A 15,362-nucleotide genomic window follows, 5' to 3' on the forward strand; every position below is an offset into this window, starting at 1 on the left:
TTAACCTCACACTGTGACGGTGCTCTGTTTAACCTCACACTGTGACGGTGCTCTGTTTAACCTCACACTGTGACGGTGCTCTGTTTAACCTCACACTGTGACGGTGCTCTGTTTAACCCTCACACTGTGACGTTGCTCTGTTTAACCTCACACTGTGACAGGTGCTCTGTTTAACCCTCACACTGTGACGGTGCTCTGTTTAACCCTCACACTGTGACGGTGCTCTGTTTAACCCTCACACTGTGACGGTGCTCTGTTTAACCTCACACTGTGACAGGTGCTCTGTTTAACCCTCACACTGTGACGGTGCTCTGTTTAACCTCACACTGTGACGGTGCTCTGTTTAACCTCACACTGTGACGGTGCTCTGTTTAACCTCACACTGTGACGGTGCTCTGTTTAACCTCACACTGTGACGGTGCTCTGTTTAACCCTCACACTGTGACGGTGCTCTGTTTAACCTCACACTGTGACGGTGCTCTGTTTAACCCTCACACTGTGACGGTGCTCTGTTTAACCCTCACACTGTGACGGTGCTCGGTTTAACCCTCACACTGTGACAGTGCTCTGTTTAACCTCACACTGTGACGGTGCTCTGTTTAACCTCACACTGTGACGGTGCTCTGTTTAACCCTCACACTGTGACGGTGCTCTGCTTAACCTCACACTGTGACGTTGCTCTGTTTAACCTCACACTGTGACAGTGCTCTGTTTAACCTCACACTGTGACGGTGCTCAGATTAAACTCGCACTGTGACGGTGCTCTGTTTAACCTCACACTGTGATGGTGCTCTGTTTAACCATCAAACTGTGACGGTGCTCTGTTTAAACCTCACACTGTGACGGTGCTCTGTTTAACCTCATACTGTGACGGTGCTCTGTTTAACCTCATACTGTGACGGTGCTCTGTTTAACCTCACACTGTGACGGTGCTCTGTTTAACCCTCACACTGTGACGGTGCTCTGTTTAACCTCACACTGTGACAGTGCTCTGTTTAACCTCACACTGTGACGGTGCTCTGTTTAACCCTCACACTGTGACGGTGCTCTGTTTAACCTCACACTGTGACGGTGCTCTGTTTAACCCTCACACTGTGACGGTGCTCTGTTTAACCCTCACACTGTGACAGTGCTCTGTTTAACCTCATACTGTGACGGTGCTCTGTTTAACCTCACACTGTGACGGTGCTCTGTTTAACCCTCACACTGTGGCGGTGCTCTGTTTAACCCTCACACTGTGACGGTGCTCTGTTTAACCCTCACACTGTGACGGTGCTCTGTTTAACCCTCACACTGTGACGGTGCTCTGTTTAACCCTCACACTGTGACGGTGCTCTGTTTAACCTCACACTGTGATGGTGCTCTGTTTAACCTCACACTGTGACGGTGCTCTGTTTAACCTCACACTGTGATGGTCCTCTGTTTAACCTCACACTGTGACGGTGCTCTGTTTAACCTCACACTGTGACGGTGCTCTGTTTAACCCTCACACTGTGATGGTGCTCTGTTTATCCCTCACACTGTGACGGTGCTCTGTTTAACCTCACACTGTGACGGTGCTCTGTTTAAACTCACACTGTGACGGTGCTCTGTTTAACCCTCACACTGTGACGGTGCTCTGTATAACCTCACACTGTGACGGTGCTCTGTTTTACCTCACACTGTGACGGTGCTCTGTATAACCTCACACTGTGACGGTGCTCTGTTTTACCATCACACTGTGACGGTGCTCTGTTTAACCCTCACACTGTGACAGTGCTCTGTTTAACCTCACACTGTGACGGTGCTCTGTTTAGCCCTCACACTGTGACGGTGCTCTGTTTAACCTCACACTGTGACGGTGCTCTGTTTAACCTCACACTGTGACGGTGCTCTGTTTAACCCTCACACTGTGACGGTGCTCTGTTTAACCTCACACTGTGACGGTGCTCTGTTTAACCTCACACTGTGACGGTGCTCTGTTTAACCCTCACACTGTGACGGTGCTCTGTTTAACCTCACACTGTGACGGTGCTCTGTTTAATCCTCACACTGTGACGGTGCTCTGTTTAACCTCACACTGTGACGGTGCTCTGTTTAACCCTCACACTGTGACGGTGCTCTGTTTAACCTCACACTGTGACGGTGCTCTGTTTAACCCTCACACTGTGACGGTGCTCTGTTTAACCTCACACTGTGACGGTGCTCTGTTTAACCCTCACACTGTGACGGTGCTCTGTTTAACCTCACACTGTGACGGTGCTCTGTTTAACCTCACACTGTGACGGTGCTCTGTTTAACCTCACACTGTGACGGTGCTCTGTTTAACCCTCACACTGTGACGGTGCTCTGTTTAACCTCACACTGTGACGGTGCTCTGTTTAACCTCACACTGTGACGGTGCTCTGTTTAACCTCACACTGTGACGGTGCTCTGTTTAACCCTCACACTGTGACGGTGCTCTGTTTAACCTCACACTGTGACGGTGCTCTGTTTAACCCTCACACTGTGACAGTGCTCTGTTTAACCTCACACTGTGACGGTGCTCTGTTTAACCTCACACTGTGACGGTGCTCTGTTTAACCCTCACACTGTGACGGTGCTCTGTTTAACCTCACACTGTGACGGTGCTCTGTTTAACCTCACACTGTGACGCTGCTCTGTTTAACCCTCACACTGTGACGGAGCTCTGTTTAACCCTCACACTGTGACGGTGCTCTGTTTAACCCTCACACTGTGACAGTGCTCTGTTTAACCCTCACACTGTGACAGTGCTCTGTTTAACCCTCACACTGTGACGGTGCTCTGTTTAACCCTCACACTGTGACGGTGCTCTGTTTAACCCTCACACTGTGACGGTGCTCTGTTTAACCCTCACACTGTGACGGTGCTCTGTTTAACCCTCACACTGTGACAGTGCTCTGTTTAACCCTCACACTGTGACGGTGCTCTGTTTAACCTCACACTGTGACGGTGCTCTGTTTAACCCTCACACTGTGACGGTGCTCTGTTTAACCTCACACTGTGACGGTGCTCTGTTTAACCCTCACACTGTGACAGTGCTCTGTTTAACCCTCACACTGTGACAGTGCTCTGTTTAACCCTCACACTGTGACGGTGCTCTGTTTAACCCTCACACTGTGACGGTGCTCTGTTTAACCCTCACACTGTGACGGTGCTCTGTTTAACCTCACACTGTGACGTTGCTCTGTTTAACCCTCACACTGTGACGGTGCTCTGTTTAACCCTCACACTGTGACGGTGCTCTGTTTAACCCTCACACTGTGACGGTGCTCTGTTTAACCCTCACACTGTGACGGTGCTCTGTTTAACCTCACACTGTGACGGTGCTCTGTTTAACCTCACACTGTGACGGTGCTCTGTTTAACCTCACACTGTGACGGTGCTCTGTTTAACCTCACACTGTGACGGTGCTCTGTTTAACCTCACACTGTGATGGTGCTCTGTTTAACCTCACACTGTGATGGTGCTCTGTTTAACCCTCACACTGTGACGGTGCTCTGTTTAACCCTCACACTGTGACGGTGCTCTGTTTAAACCTCACACTGTGACGGTGCTCTGTTTAACCCTCACACTGTGACGGTGCTCTGTTTAACCTCACACTGTGACAGTGCTCTGTTTAACCCTCACACTGTGACGGTGCTCTGTTTAACCTCACACTGTGACGGTGCTCTGTTTAACCTCACACTGTGACAGTGCTCTGTTTAACCCTCACACTGTGACGGTGCTCTGTTTAACCCTCACACTGTGACGGTGCTCTGTTTAACCCTCACACTGTGACGGTGCTCTGTTTAACCCTCACACTGTGACGGTGCTCTGTTTAACCCTCGCATGTTCATTATGTTAACACAGATTTTAAATTTCAAACACACAACTGAATTTTTCCCCGTTAGACCTTCAATGGACTAAATTGAGGTTTGTTTGTAAAAATGTGCACCCCTCTTGTTGCGCACTCGAGTATTCTGGGTAAGCACTTTCAACTGATCTTAATCGCTATAATTCCACATTCCCAGTTTAACATTTAACAAACCCGCGACCTCTTCCACCTTGAAGGACAAGGGAAGCAAGCGCATGGGAACACCACCTCCTCCAAGTTCCCCTCCAAGTCACACACCATCGTGACTTGGAAATATATCGCCGTTCCTTCATTGTCGCTGGGTCAAAATCCTGGAACTCCCTCCCTAACAGCACTGTGGGAGTACCTTCACCACACGGACTGCAGCGGTTTAAGAATGCGGCTCACCACCACCTTCTCAAGGGCAACTTGGAATGGGCAATAAATGCTGGCCTTGCCAGCGACGCCCACATCCCATTAATGGATAATAATAAACTTACGTAATAAACTTGCTGCGAAATTAAAACCCATTTGGTTAAAGGGCCAGTGGCAGCACGGATACAAAACTTGCTTCCGGACAGCGAGCAGGAAGCATGTTTGAACGGTTGTTTCTCAGACTGGAGGGAAGTGTGCAGTGGTGTTCCCCAGGGATCGGTGTTAGGACCACTGCTGGTTTTGATATACACTCGTGACCTGGACTTGGGTGTACAGGGCATAGTTTCCAAGTTTGCAGATGATACGAAACTCGGAAATGTAGTGAAGAATGAGGAGGGTAGTAACAGCCTTCAGGAGGACAGAGACAGACTGGTGAAAAGGCCAGACACGCGGCCGATGAAATTTAACACCGAGAAGTGTGAAGTGATACAGTTTGGTAGGAAGAATGAGGAGAGGCAATATAGACCAAAAGGTACAATTATAAAGGGGGTGCAGGAACAGAGAGACCTGGGGGTGTATGTATATAAATCTTTGAAAGTGGCCGGACAGGTTGAGAAGGTTTTAAAAAACATACGGCATCCTGGGCTTCATTAATAGGGGAATAGACTACAAAAACAAGGAAGTTATGATGAACACTGGTTGGGCCTCAGCTGGTGTATTGTGTTCAGTTCTGGCCACCGCACTTTAGGAAAGATGGAAAGGCCTTGGAGAGGGTGCAGAGGAGATTTACCAGAATGGTACCAGGGATGAGGGACTTCAGTTACACGGAGAGACTGGAGAAGCTGGGATTGTTCTCCTTAGAGCAGTGAAACTTAAGAGGACAAGGGCAGCAGGCGCATGGGAACACCATCACCTCCTCCAAGTTCCCCTCCAAGTCACACACCATCCCGAATTGGAAGTATATCGGCCGATCCTTAATCATCGCTGGGTCAAAATCCTGGAGCTCCCTCCCTAACAGCACTGTGGGAGCACCTTCACCACACGGACTGCAGCGGTTCCAGGTCACGAGTGTATATCAAAACCAGCAGTGGTCCTAACACCAATCCCTGGGGAACACCACTGCACACTTCCCTCCAGTCTGAGAAACAACCGTTCAACCATGCTTCCTGCTCGCTGTCCGGAAGCAAGTTTTGTATCCGTGCTGCCACTGGCCCTTTAACCCAAAGGGTTTTAATTTCGCAGTGGCAGAAGGGTCGGTAACCAGAGGACACAGATTTAAGGTGATTGGCAAAAGAACCAGAGGCGACATGAGGAAACATTTGTTTACACAGCGAGTTGTTGTGATCTGGAATGTGCTGCCTGAATGGGTGGAGGAAGCAGATTCAATAGTAACTTTCGAAAGGGAATTGGACAAAAACGTGATGGGAAAAAAATTACAGGGCTACGGGGAAAGAGCAGGGGGAGTGGGACTAGCTGGAGAGCTCTACCAAAGAGCTGGCACAGGCACGATGGGCCGAATGGCCTCCTTCTGTGCTGTATCATTCTAAGATACTATGATTCAATGTGTTGGTGGCCTATCATCGGAGGATAGGAACAGGAGGAGGCCTCTCAGCCCCTCGAGCCTGTTCCGCCATACACTGGCTGATCTGTGACCTAACTCCATCTACCCGCCTTTGCCCCATATCCCTTAATACCTTTGGTTAACAAAAAGCTATCAATCTCAAATTTAAAATTAACAATTGATCCAGCATCAATTGCCGTTTGCGGAAGAGAGTTCCAAACTTCTACCGCCCTTTGTGTGTAGAAGTGTTTCCTAATTTCACTCCTGAAAGGTCTGGCTCTAATTTTTAGACTCTGTCCCCAGTCCTAGAATCCCCAACCAGCGGAAATAGTTTCTCTTTATCTACCCTATCTGTTCCCCTTAATATCTTGAAAACTTCAATTAAATCACCCCTTAACTTTCTAAATTCCAGGGAATACCACCCTAATTTGTGTAATCCCTCCTCGTAACTTAACCCTTGCAGTCCAGGTATCATTCTGGTAAACCTACGCTGCACTCCCTCCAAGGCCAATATCTCCTTCCTAAGGTGTGGTGCCCAGAACTGCTCCCAGTGCTCCAGGTGTGGTCTAACCCGGGTTTTGTACAGCTGCAGCATAACTTCTACCCCCTTGTACTCTAGTCCTCGAGATATAAAGGCCAGCATCCCATTAGCCTTTTTGATTATTTTCTGCACCTGTTCAAACATTTTAATGATCTATGAACCTGGACCCCCCAAGTCTCTTTGGACCTCCACTGTTTTTGGCTTTTCACCATTTAGAAAGAACCCTGTTCTATCCTTTTTAGGTCCAAAGTAGATGACCTCGCACTTGCCTACATTGAAATCCATTTGCCACAGTTTTTCCCATTCACTTAATCTATTAATGCCTCATTGTAATTTTATGCTTCCATCTACACTGCTTACAATGCCGTCTTTCTTTATGTCATTGGTAAACTTGGATATGTGCTTTCTATCCCATCATCTAAGGCATTAATAAATACTATGAGTAGTAGAGGCCCCGACACAGATCCCTGCGGGACACCACTAGTCACATCCTGCCAATTTGAGTACCTGCCCATTACCCCTACTGCCTGTCTCCTGTTGCTCAGCCAATTTCCTCACCAGGTCAATAATTTGCCCTCAATTCCATGAGCTTCAACTTTAGCTAACATTCTCGTGTGAGGAATTTTATCAAATGCCTTCTGGAAGTCCATATAAATAACATCCATAGACATTCCCCTGTCCAATATTTTAGCCACCTCTTCAAAAAATTCAACCAGGTTTGTCAGACATGACCTACCCATTTACAAATCCATGCTGGCTCTCTCTGATCAGCTGAAAATATTCAAGGTGTTCAAACACTCTATCCTAAATTATAGACTCTAGTAATTTACTGGCAACAGATGTTAGGCTACCGGTCTATAATTCCCTGGTTCCCCCTCTCGCCATTCTTCAATAGCGGAGTGACATGCGCAATTTTCCAATTTATAGGAACAGTTCCTGAATCGAGAGATCTTTGGAAGATTATAGTTGGGGCATCTGCAATGTGCTCACCCACTTCCTTTAAAACCTTGGGATGGAAACCATCTGGTCCTGGGGATTTGTCACTCTTTAGTCCCATTATTTTCTTCATTACTGTTATTTTACTTATGTTAATTTTATTGAGTCCCTGTCCCCGATTCAATATTAGTTTCCTTGGGATTTCTGGAATGCCATCCTCTTCCTCTACCATAAATACTGATGCAAAGTAATTATTCAACCTAACTAACAACAGAAATTGCTGGAAAAACTCAGCAGGTCGGGCAACATCTGTTTCTTGGCCCCAACCGCTTCCTTTTCACCATGGACGTACAATCCCTCTACACCTCCATACCTCACCAGGATGGCCTGAGGGCGCTCCGCTTCTTCCTTGAACAGAGGCCCATCCAGTCCCCATCCAACACCACCCTCCTCCGCCTGGCTGAACGTGTTCTCAGATTGAACAACTTCTCCTTTAACTCCACTCATTTCCTCCAAATCAAAGGTGTTGCTATGGGTACCCGCATGGGTCCTAGCTATGCCTGCCTTTTCGTGGGCTATGTGGAACAATCTTTGTTCTAGTCCTACTCAGGTCCCCTCCCTCACCTCTTTTTCGATACATTGATGACTGTATCGGTGCCGTTTCCTGCTCTCGCCCCAAACTAGACAATTTCATTCACTTTGCCTCCAATTTCCACCCTTCCCTCACCTTCACATGGTCCATCTCTGACTCTTCCCTTCCCTTCCTCGACTTCTCCGTCTCCATCTCTGAGGATAGGTTATCGACCAATATTCACTACAAGCCCACTGACTCCCACAGCTACCTGGACTACACTTCTTCCCACCCCGCTTCCTGTAAGGACTCTATTCCATTCTCCCAGTTTCTCTGTCTCCGCCATATCTGCTCCGACGATGCCACCTTCCACACCAGTGCTTCAGACATGTCTTCCTTCTTCCGCAACCAAGGATTCCCCTCTACCGTGGTTGACACTGCCCTCGACCGTGTCAGTTCTATCTCCCGCACTTCTGCCCTCACCCCTGCCCCTCCCTCCCGGAACAATGATAGGGTTCCCCTTGTCCTCACCTTTCACCCCACCAGCCTCCACATTCAATGGATCATCCTCCACCATTTCCGCTATCTCCAAAGTGATCCCACCACCAAATGCATCTTCCCCTCCCCTCCCCTTTCTGCATTCCGTAGGGACCGCTCCCTCCGAGACACCCTAGTCCACTCCTCTATCACCCCAAACAGCCCTTCCCCTTCGCCTGGCACCTCCCCGTGCAAGCGGAGGAGATGTAACACCTGCCCCTATATCCTCCCCCCTTCCCACTGTCCAGGGCCCCAAACACCCCTTCCTGGTGAAACAGCGATTTACTTGTAGTTCTTGCAATCTAGTATACTGTATTCGCTGCTCACGATGCGGTCTCCTCTACATTGGGGAGACCAAACGCAGATTGGGTGACTGCTTTGTGGAACACCTCCGTTCAGTCCGTAAGGGTGACCCCGAGCTTCCGGTCGCCTGTCATTTTAATTCACCGCTCCACTCCCACTCTGACCTCACCGTCCTTGGCCTCTTGCATTGTTCCACGGAAGCTCAACGTAAACTCGAGGAACAGCACCTCATCTTCCGATTAGGCACTTTGCAGCCTTCCGGACTCAATATCGAGTTCAACAATTTCAGATCATAACCTCGGCCCCTATTACATTTTTACTTATAATTTTTTCCACCCCTTTGTTTTGGGTCTTCCTTTCCCCCCCCCCCTTTCCTTTTGTTTCTCTCTCCCACCTGGCAGCTGTCTCCTATCCTGCCAGCACACTTTACACCTAATCACAGCTGTCTTTTGTCTCCACTGGCCTATTACCATCTCGTCTGGTTTCGAATACCTTTTATTGTCTCTTTTACTTCTTTTGTTCGATCGCAGCCCTGCCTTCGATCTATTTTCTTTTCTTTCCAGTTTTGAAGAAGGGTTTTGACCCAAAACGACAACTCAAATTTCTCTCCACGGATGTTTTTCCAGCAATTTCTGTTGTTATTTCAGATTTCCAGCATCTGCAGTATTTTGCTATTGTAATTATTCAACCTGTCTGCCATTTTCTTATTATCATTGACAATATCACCGCTTTCAGTTTTCAAGTGGCCCACGTTACTGACCAACCTCTGTTTCCTAATATAATTTTTGGTGTTATCCCTTGCAAGTTTCTTTTCATACTCCCTTTTTGTAGCTCTCACTATCTGTGTGAGCAGGGACACAGGGTTGGAGAAAACTGTGCTGATGAGTTCGGCGAGTCGGCGGGGAGGCAATAGAAGCAGCGATGGAGGCCACGACGACCCGCTGTAGCACGCCGGCTGGCAGCTCCTCGGCGGGAGGCTCAGAGGTCGAACCAGTAGGAGGGGAGGCGGCCAGCGGACCAAGGGCGGGAAAAGCAGGCCCTGTAAGGTCGGACACCGCGGGAGGCTCGGAGGTCATACCGGGTGGAAGGAGAGCCAGGGAGAAGCAGGCCCCGGGACATCCGTACCACGGCGGCTGAAGACTGTCGGGCAGGAGTGTGGGAAAGGCGGAGCGAGGCGAGAGCAGACCCTATTGTGATGGCGCTGATGAAGATGGCTGCCGTCCTTGCGGGCTCCGTGCACACCAGCAGCTAAGTGTCCTTTGCTGCTTGGTGCGCTCGGCTCGTTAAGAAAAAAGCATTTCACTGACTGGATTTCACTTGTTGTATTTGGTTATGTGACAAATAAAATTGAAATTGAAATTGTATCTTTCCCGTTCACCAGGATCTGTGCTAGTTTGTGCATGTTTCTATGCTTTTCCTTTTAGTGTCATGCTGTCCTTTACATCTTTAGTCGTCCAGGACTGGCTTTTTTTTGGGCAAGTGAAGCTCTTGCCCCTCAGGGGTATAAACTGGTTCTGCATCACGTTTAATTGTATTTTGAACACCTCCCACGGATCTTCTGTTAATTTACCCATTAACAGATTTGCCCAGTTTACTGTGGACAGTCTCTGACTCATCGCATTGAAGCCAGCCTTACCTAAATCTAGAATCTTAGTAGCTGTTTCTCATTTCTCCCTTTCAAACACTGCATTGAACTCAGGCATGTTATGATCGCGATTGGATAAGTGTTCATGCATCGTTCGGCTGGTAACTAAATTTGGCTCAATACTCATTACTAAATGTAATATGGCCCTCCCCCTTGTTGGTTCTAGGACATACTGTTGTAGAAAACTATCCCAGATGCACTCAAAAATTTTGCTTTCTTTCTGACATGTGCTAATCTGTTTATCCCACTCTATATGAAAGTTCAAATCCCCCATTAAAACTACGCTGCCTTTGCTATATGCTTGTCTAATCTCTGCATTTATACATCACTTGGTGGGTTAGAGGAATATATAAACATAAGAACATAAGAAATAGGAGCAGGAGTAGGCCATTCGGCTTCTCGAGACTGCTCCGCCATTCAATGAGATCGTGGCTGATCTAATCTTGGCCTGAACCCCACTTTCCTGTCCGCTCCCCATAACCCTTGATTCCGCTGTTTTTCAAAAATCTGTCTGTCTCCGCCTTGAATATATTCAACGACACCGCCTCCACAGCTCTCTGGGGTAGGGAGGTCCAAAGATTCACCACCCTCTGAGGGAAGAAATTCCTCCTCATCTCCGTTTTAAATGGGTGACCCCTTATTCTGAAATTATGCCCCCTCGTGCTAGATTCCCCCACGAGGGGAAACATCATGTTTTAGGGTGAGATATGATGTAAGAAAACTACTAGGCACTCGGTCTCAGTATTAAACCAGGCTTTAATCAACTGTTTTTCAACATGGAGATCCAGTTGTGTCCTTCACTAGTTCCTGTTAAAGAATGTCCTGAGCAAGCTGGGCCCATGCCCGAGTATTTATACTCTCCCTGGACAGCGCCACCAGCAGGCCGCCAAGTATCATTTCATAAGTCATTTCCACATGAATGACAAGATTCATGTCAAGATATATCACGTGTTGGGGGTATATCAGGCACTGGGGTACATCAGGTGTTGGGGGTATATCAGGTGATGGGGTTATATCAGGTGTTGGGGTATATCAGACGTTGGGGTTATATCAGGTGTTGGGGTATATCAGGTGTTGGGGTATATCAGGTGTTAGGGTATATCAGGTGTTCGGGTTATATCTGGTGTTGGGGTTATATCGGGTGTTGGGGTATATCAGACGTTGGGGTTATATCAGGTGTTGGGGTATATCAGATGGGGTATATCAGGTGTTGGGGTTATATCAGGTGTTGGGGTATATCAGGTGTTGGGGTATATCAGGTGTTGGGGTATATCAGGTGTTGGGGTATATCAGGTGTTGAGGTTATATCTGGTGTTGGGGTATATTAGACGTTGGGGTTATATCAGGTGTTGGGGTATATCAGATGGGGTATATCAGGTGTTGGGGTTATATCAGGTGTTGGGGGTATATCAGGTGTTGGGGTTATATCAGGTGTTGGGGGTATATCAGGTGTTGGGGTTATATCAGGTGTTGGGGGTATATCAGGTGTTGGGGCTATATCAGGTGTTGGGAGTATATCAGGTGTGGGGTATATCAGGTGTTGGGGTTATATCAGGTGTTGGGGTTATATCAGGTGTTGGGGTATATCAGGTGTTGGGGGTATATCTGGTTTTGGGGTATATCAGGTGTTGGGGTATATCAGGTGTTAGCGTATATCAGGTGTTGGGGTTATATCAGGTGTTGTGGTTATATCAGGAGTTGGGGGTATTTCAGATGTTGGGGGTATATCAGGTGTTGGGTTATATCTGGTGTTGGGGTATATCATGTGTTAGGGTATATCAGGTGTTGGAGCATATCAGGTGTTGGGGCATAACAGGTGTTGAGGTATATCAGGTGTTGCGGTATATCAGGTGTTGGGGTATATCAGGTGTGGGGGTATATCAAGTGTTGGGGATATATCAGGTGTTGGGTTATATCACGTGTTGGGTTATATCAGATACATAGATACATAGAAGATAGGAGCAGGAGTAGGCCATTCGGCCCTTCGTGCCTGCTCCGCCATTCGATGAGATCATGGCTGATCCTTTAATTCAGTATCCCGTCCCCGCCTTCTCTCCGTAACCCTTAACCCCTTTTGCCCGTAGAAATATATCTAATTCCCTCTTAAATATATTTAATGAGCTGGCGTACACTGCCCTCTGTGGCAATGAGTTCCACAGGTTCACCACTCTCTGAGTGAAGAAATTCCCCCTCATCTCTGTCCTAAATGGTTTAGCCCTTATCCTTAAATTATGTCCTCTAGTTCTGTTCTCACCCGCCAAGGGAAACATTCCTTCTGCATCCAGTCTGTCTAGACCTGTCAGAATTTTATACACTTCTATGAGGTCCCCTCTCAATCTTCTAAACTCCAGTGTGTACATCCCTAAACTACATAGTCTCTCCTCATAGGTCATTCCCGCCATTCCTGGTATCAGCCTGGTGAATCGCCGCTGCACCCCCTCCATGGCAAGAACATCCTTCCTCAGATGAGGCGACCAAAACTGTACACAGTACTCGAGGTGTGGTCTCACCAGTGCCCTGTACAGCTGCAGCAAGGTATCCCTGTTCCTGTATTCTAACCCTTTTGCTATGAAGGCCAGCATACCGTTTGCCTTCTTGACCGCCTGTTGCACCTGCATGCTCGCCTTCAGTGACTGGTGTACAAGAACACCCAGGTCTCTCTGTACTTCCCCCTCTCCCAATCTATTGCCATTTAAATAATAATTTGCCCTCCCGTTCCTGCACCCAAGGTGGATAACTTCGCACTTGTCCACATTATAGTGCATCTGCCATTTATCCGCCCAATCGCCCAGTCTGTCCAAATCGCTCTGGAGCTTCCTGGTCTCTTCCTCTGAGCCCACCCCCCCTCCTAGTTTAGTGTCGTCTGCAAATTTGGAAATGCTGCATCCGACTCCCTGATCCAGGTCATTAATATAAATTGTGAACAGCTGGGGGCCCAGGACAGATCCCTGTGGTACCCCACTTGTTACTGCCTGCCATTCAGAAAATGAGCCGTTTATTCCAACTCTCTGTTTTCTATCTGACAGCCAGTTCCCTATCCACGCCAAAACTTTCCCCTTTATCCCATGAGCCTCAATTTTCCATGCTAATCTTTTATGTGGGACCTTATCGAAGGCCTTTTGGAAGTCCAGGTACACCACATCTACTGGCTCTCCCCCATCTATTCTACCAGTTACTCCCTCAAAAAATTCCAATAGATTAGTCAAGCACGATTTACCCTTTGTAAATCCATGTTGACTCTGTCCTATCCTGTCCCCATTTGCTAAGTGCTCCGCTATTTCATCCTTAATGATGGACTCCAGCATTTTGCCCACAACTGATGTAAGGCTTACAGGTCTGTAATTACCTGCTTTTTCCCTACCCCCCTTTTTGAATAGTGGGGTAACGTTAGCTACCCTCCAATCCATCGGCACTGTTCCCGAGTCTAATGAATTCTGAAAAATCATCCTTAGTGCATCCGCTATCTCTAGGGCCACCTCCTTCAGTACCCTAGGATGCATGTTATCAGGCCCTGGGGATTTGTCCACCTTCAATCCCTTTAGCTTCCTTAACACCATATCCTTAGAGATATTGATTTGCGTCAGTTCCTCCTTTGCCAATGTCCCTATTTTTCCCGATATCCCAGGGAGGTTTTTTGTGTCTTCCTTCGTAAAGACTGACCCAAAGTATGCATTTAGTTGATCTGCCATTTCCTTATTTCCCATTATATATTCCCCCGTATCTGACTGCAATGGACCAACTTTGGTTTTCACCAGTCTTTTCCTTTTGATATATTTATAAAAGCTTTTGGAGTTAGTTTTTATATTTTCCGCCAGGTGTTGGGGTATATCAGGTGTTGGGGTATATCAGGTGTTTGGGTATATCAGGTGTTGGGGTATATCAGGTGTTGGGGTATATCAGGTGTTGGGGTATATCAGGTTTTGAGGGTATATCAGGTGTTGTGGATATATCAGGTGTTGTGGTATATCAGGTGTTGTGGATATATCAGGTGTTGTGGTATATCAGGTGTTGGGGTGTATCAGGCGTTGGGGTGTATCAGGTGTTGGGGTATATCAGGTGTTGGAGTATATCAGATGTTGGGTATATCAGGCATTGAGGGTATATCAGGTGTTGGGGTCTCTCAGGTTTTGGGGTCTAACAGGTGTTGGGGTTATATCAGGTGTTGGAGTATATCAGGTGTTGGGTATATCAGATTTTGAGGGTATATCAGGTGTTGGGGATATCAGGTGTTGTGGTTATATCAGGTGTTGGGGTATAACAGTTGTTTGTTTATATCAGGTGTTGAGTGTATATCAGGTGTTGGGGTATATCTGGTGTTGGGGTTTTATCAGGTGTTGTGGTATATCAGGTGTTGGGGTATATCAGGTGTTGCGGTATATCAGGTGTTTGGGTATATCAGGTGCTGGGGTGTATCAGGTGTTGGGTTATATCAGTTGTTGGAGTATATCAGGTGTTGGGTATATCAGGTTTTGAGGGTATATCAGGTGTTGGGGTCTATCAGTTGTTGGGGGATATCAGGTGTTGTGGTTATATCAGGTGTTGGGGTATAACAGTTGTTTGTTTATATCAGGTGATGAGTGTATATCAGGTGTTGGGGTATATCAGGTGTTGGGGTTTTATCAGGTGCTGTGGTATATCAGGTGTTGTTGTATATCAGGTGTTGTGGGATATCAGGTGTTTTGGTATATCAGGTGTTGGGGTATATCAGGTGTTGGGTTATATCAGGTGCTGGGTTATATCAGGTGTTGGGGTATATCAGGCGTTGGGGTGTATCAGGTGTTGTGGTGTATCAGGTATTGTGTTATTTCTGATGTTGGGTTATATCTGGTGTTGTGGTATATCAGGTGTTGGGGTATATCAGGTGTTGGGTTCTAGAAACATAGAAACATAGAAGATAGGAGCAGGAGTAGGCCATTCAGCCCTTCGAGCCTGCTCCGCCATTCAACGAGATCATGGCTGATCATCCAAAACCTAGCACCCGGTCCCTACACCGACAGCCATCCCACCCAAGCCCTATCCCCGTAACTCCGTGTATTTAATCCCCCCTAACACTAAGGG

Source organism: Somniosus microcephalus, unplaced genomic scaffold (genome assembly GCF_052327205.1).
Source record: "Somniosus microcephalus isolate GS21.2 unplaced genomic scaffold, FLI_Smic_1.0 unresolved_chr4, whole genome shotgun sequence".
NCBI classification, from domain to species: Eukaryota; Metazoa; Chordata; class Chondrichthyes; order Squaliformes; family Somniosidae; genus Somniosus; species Somniosus microcephalus.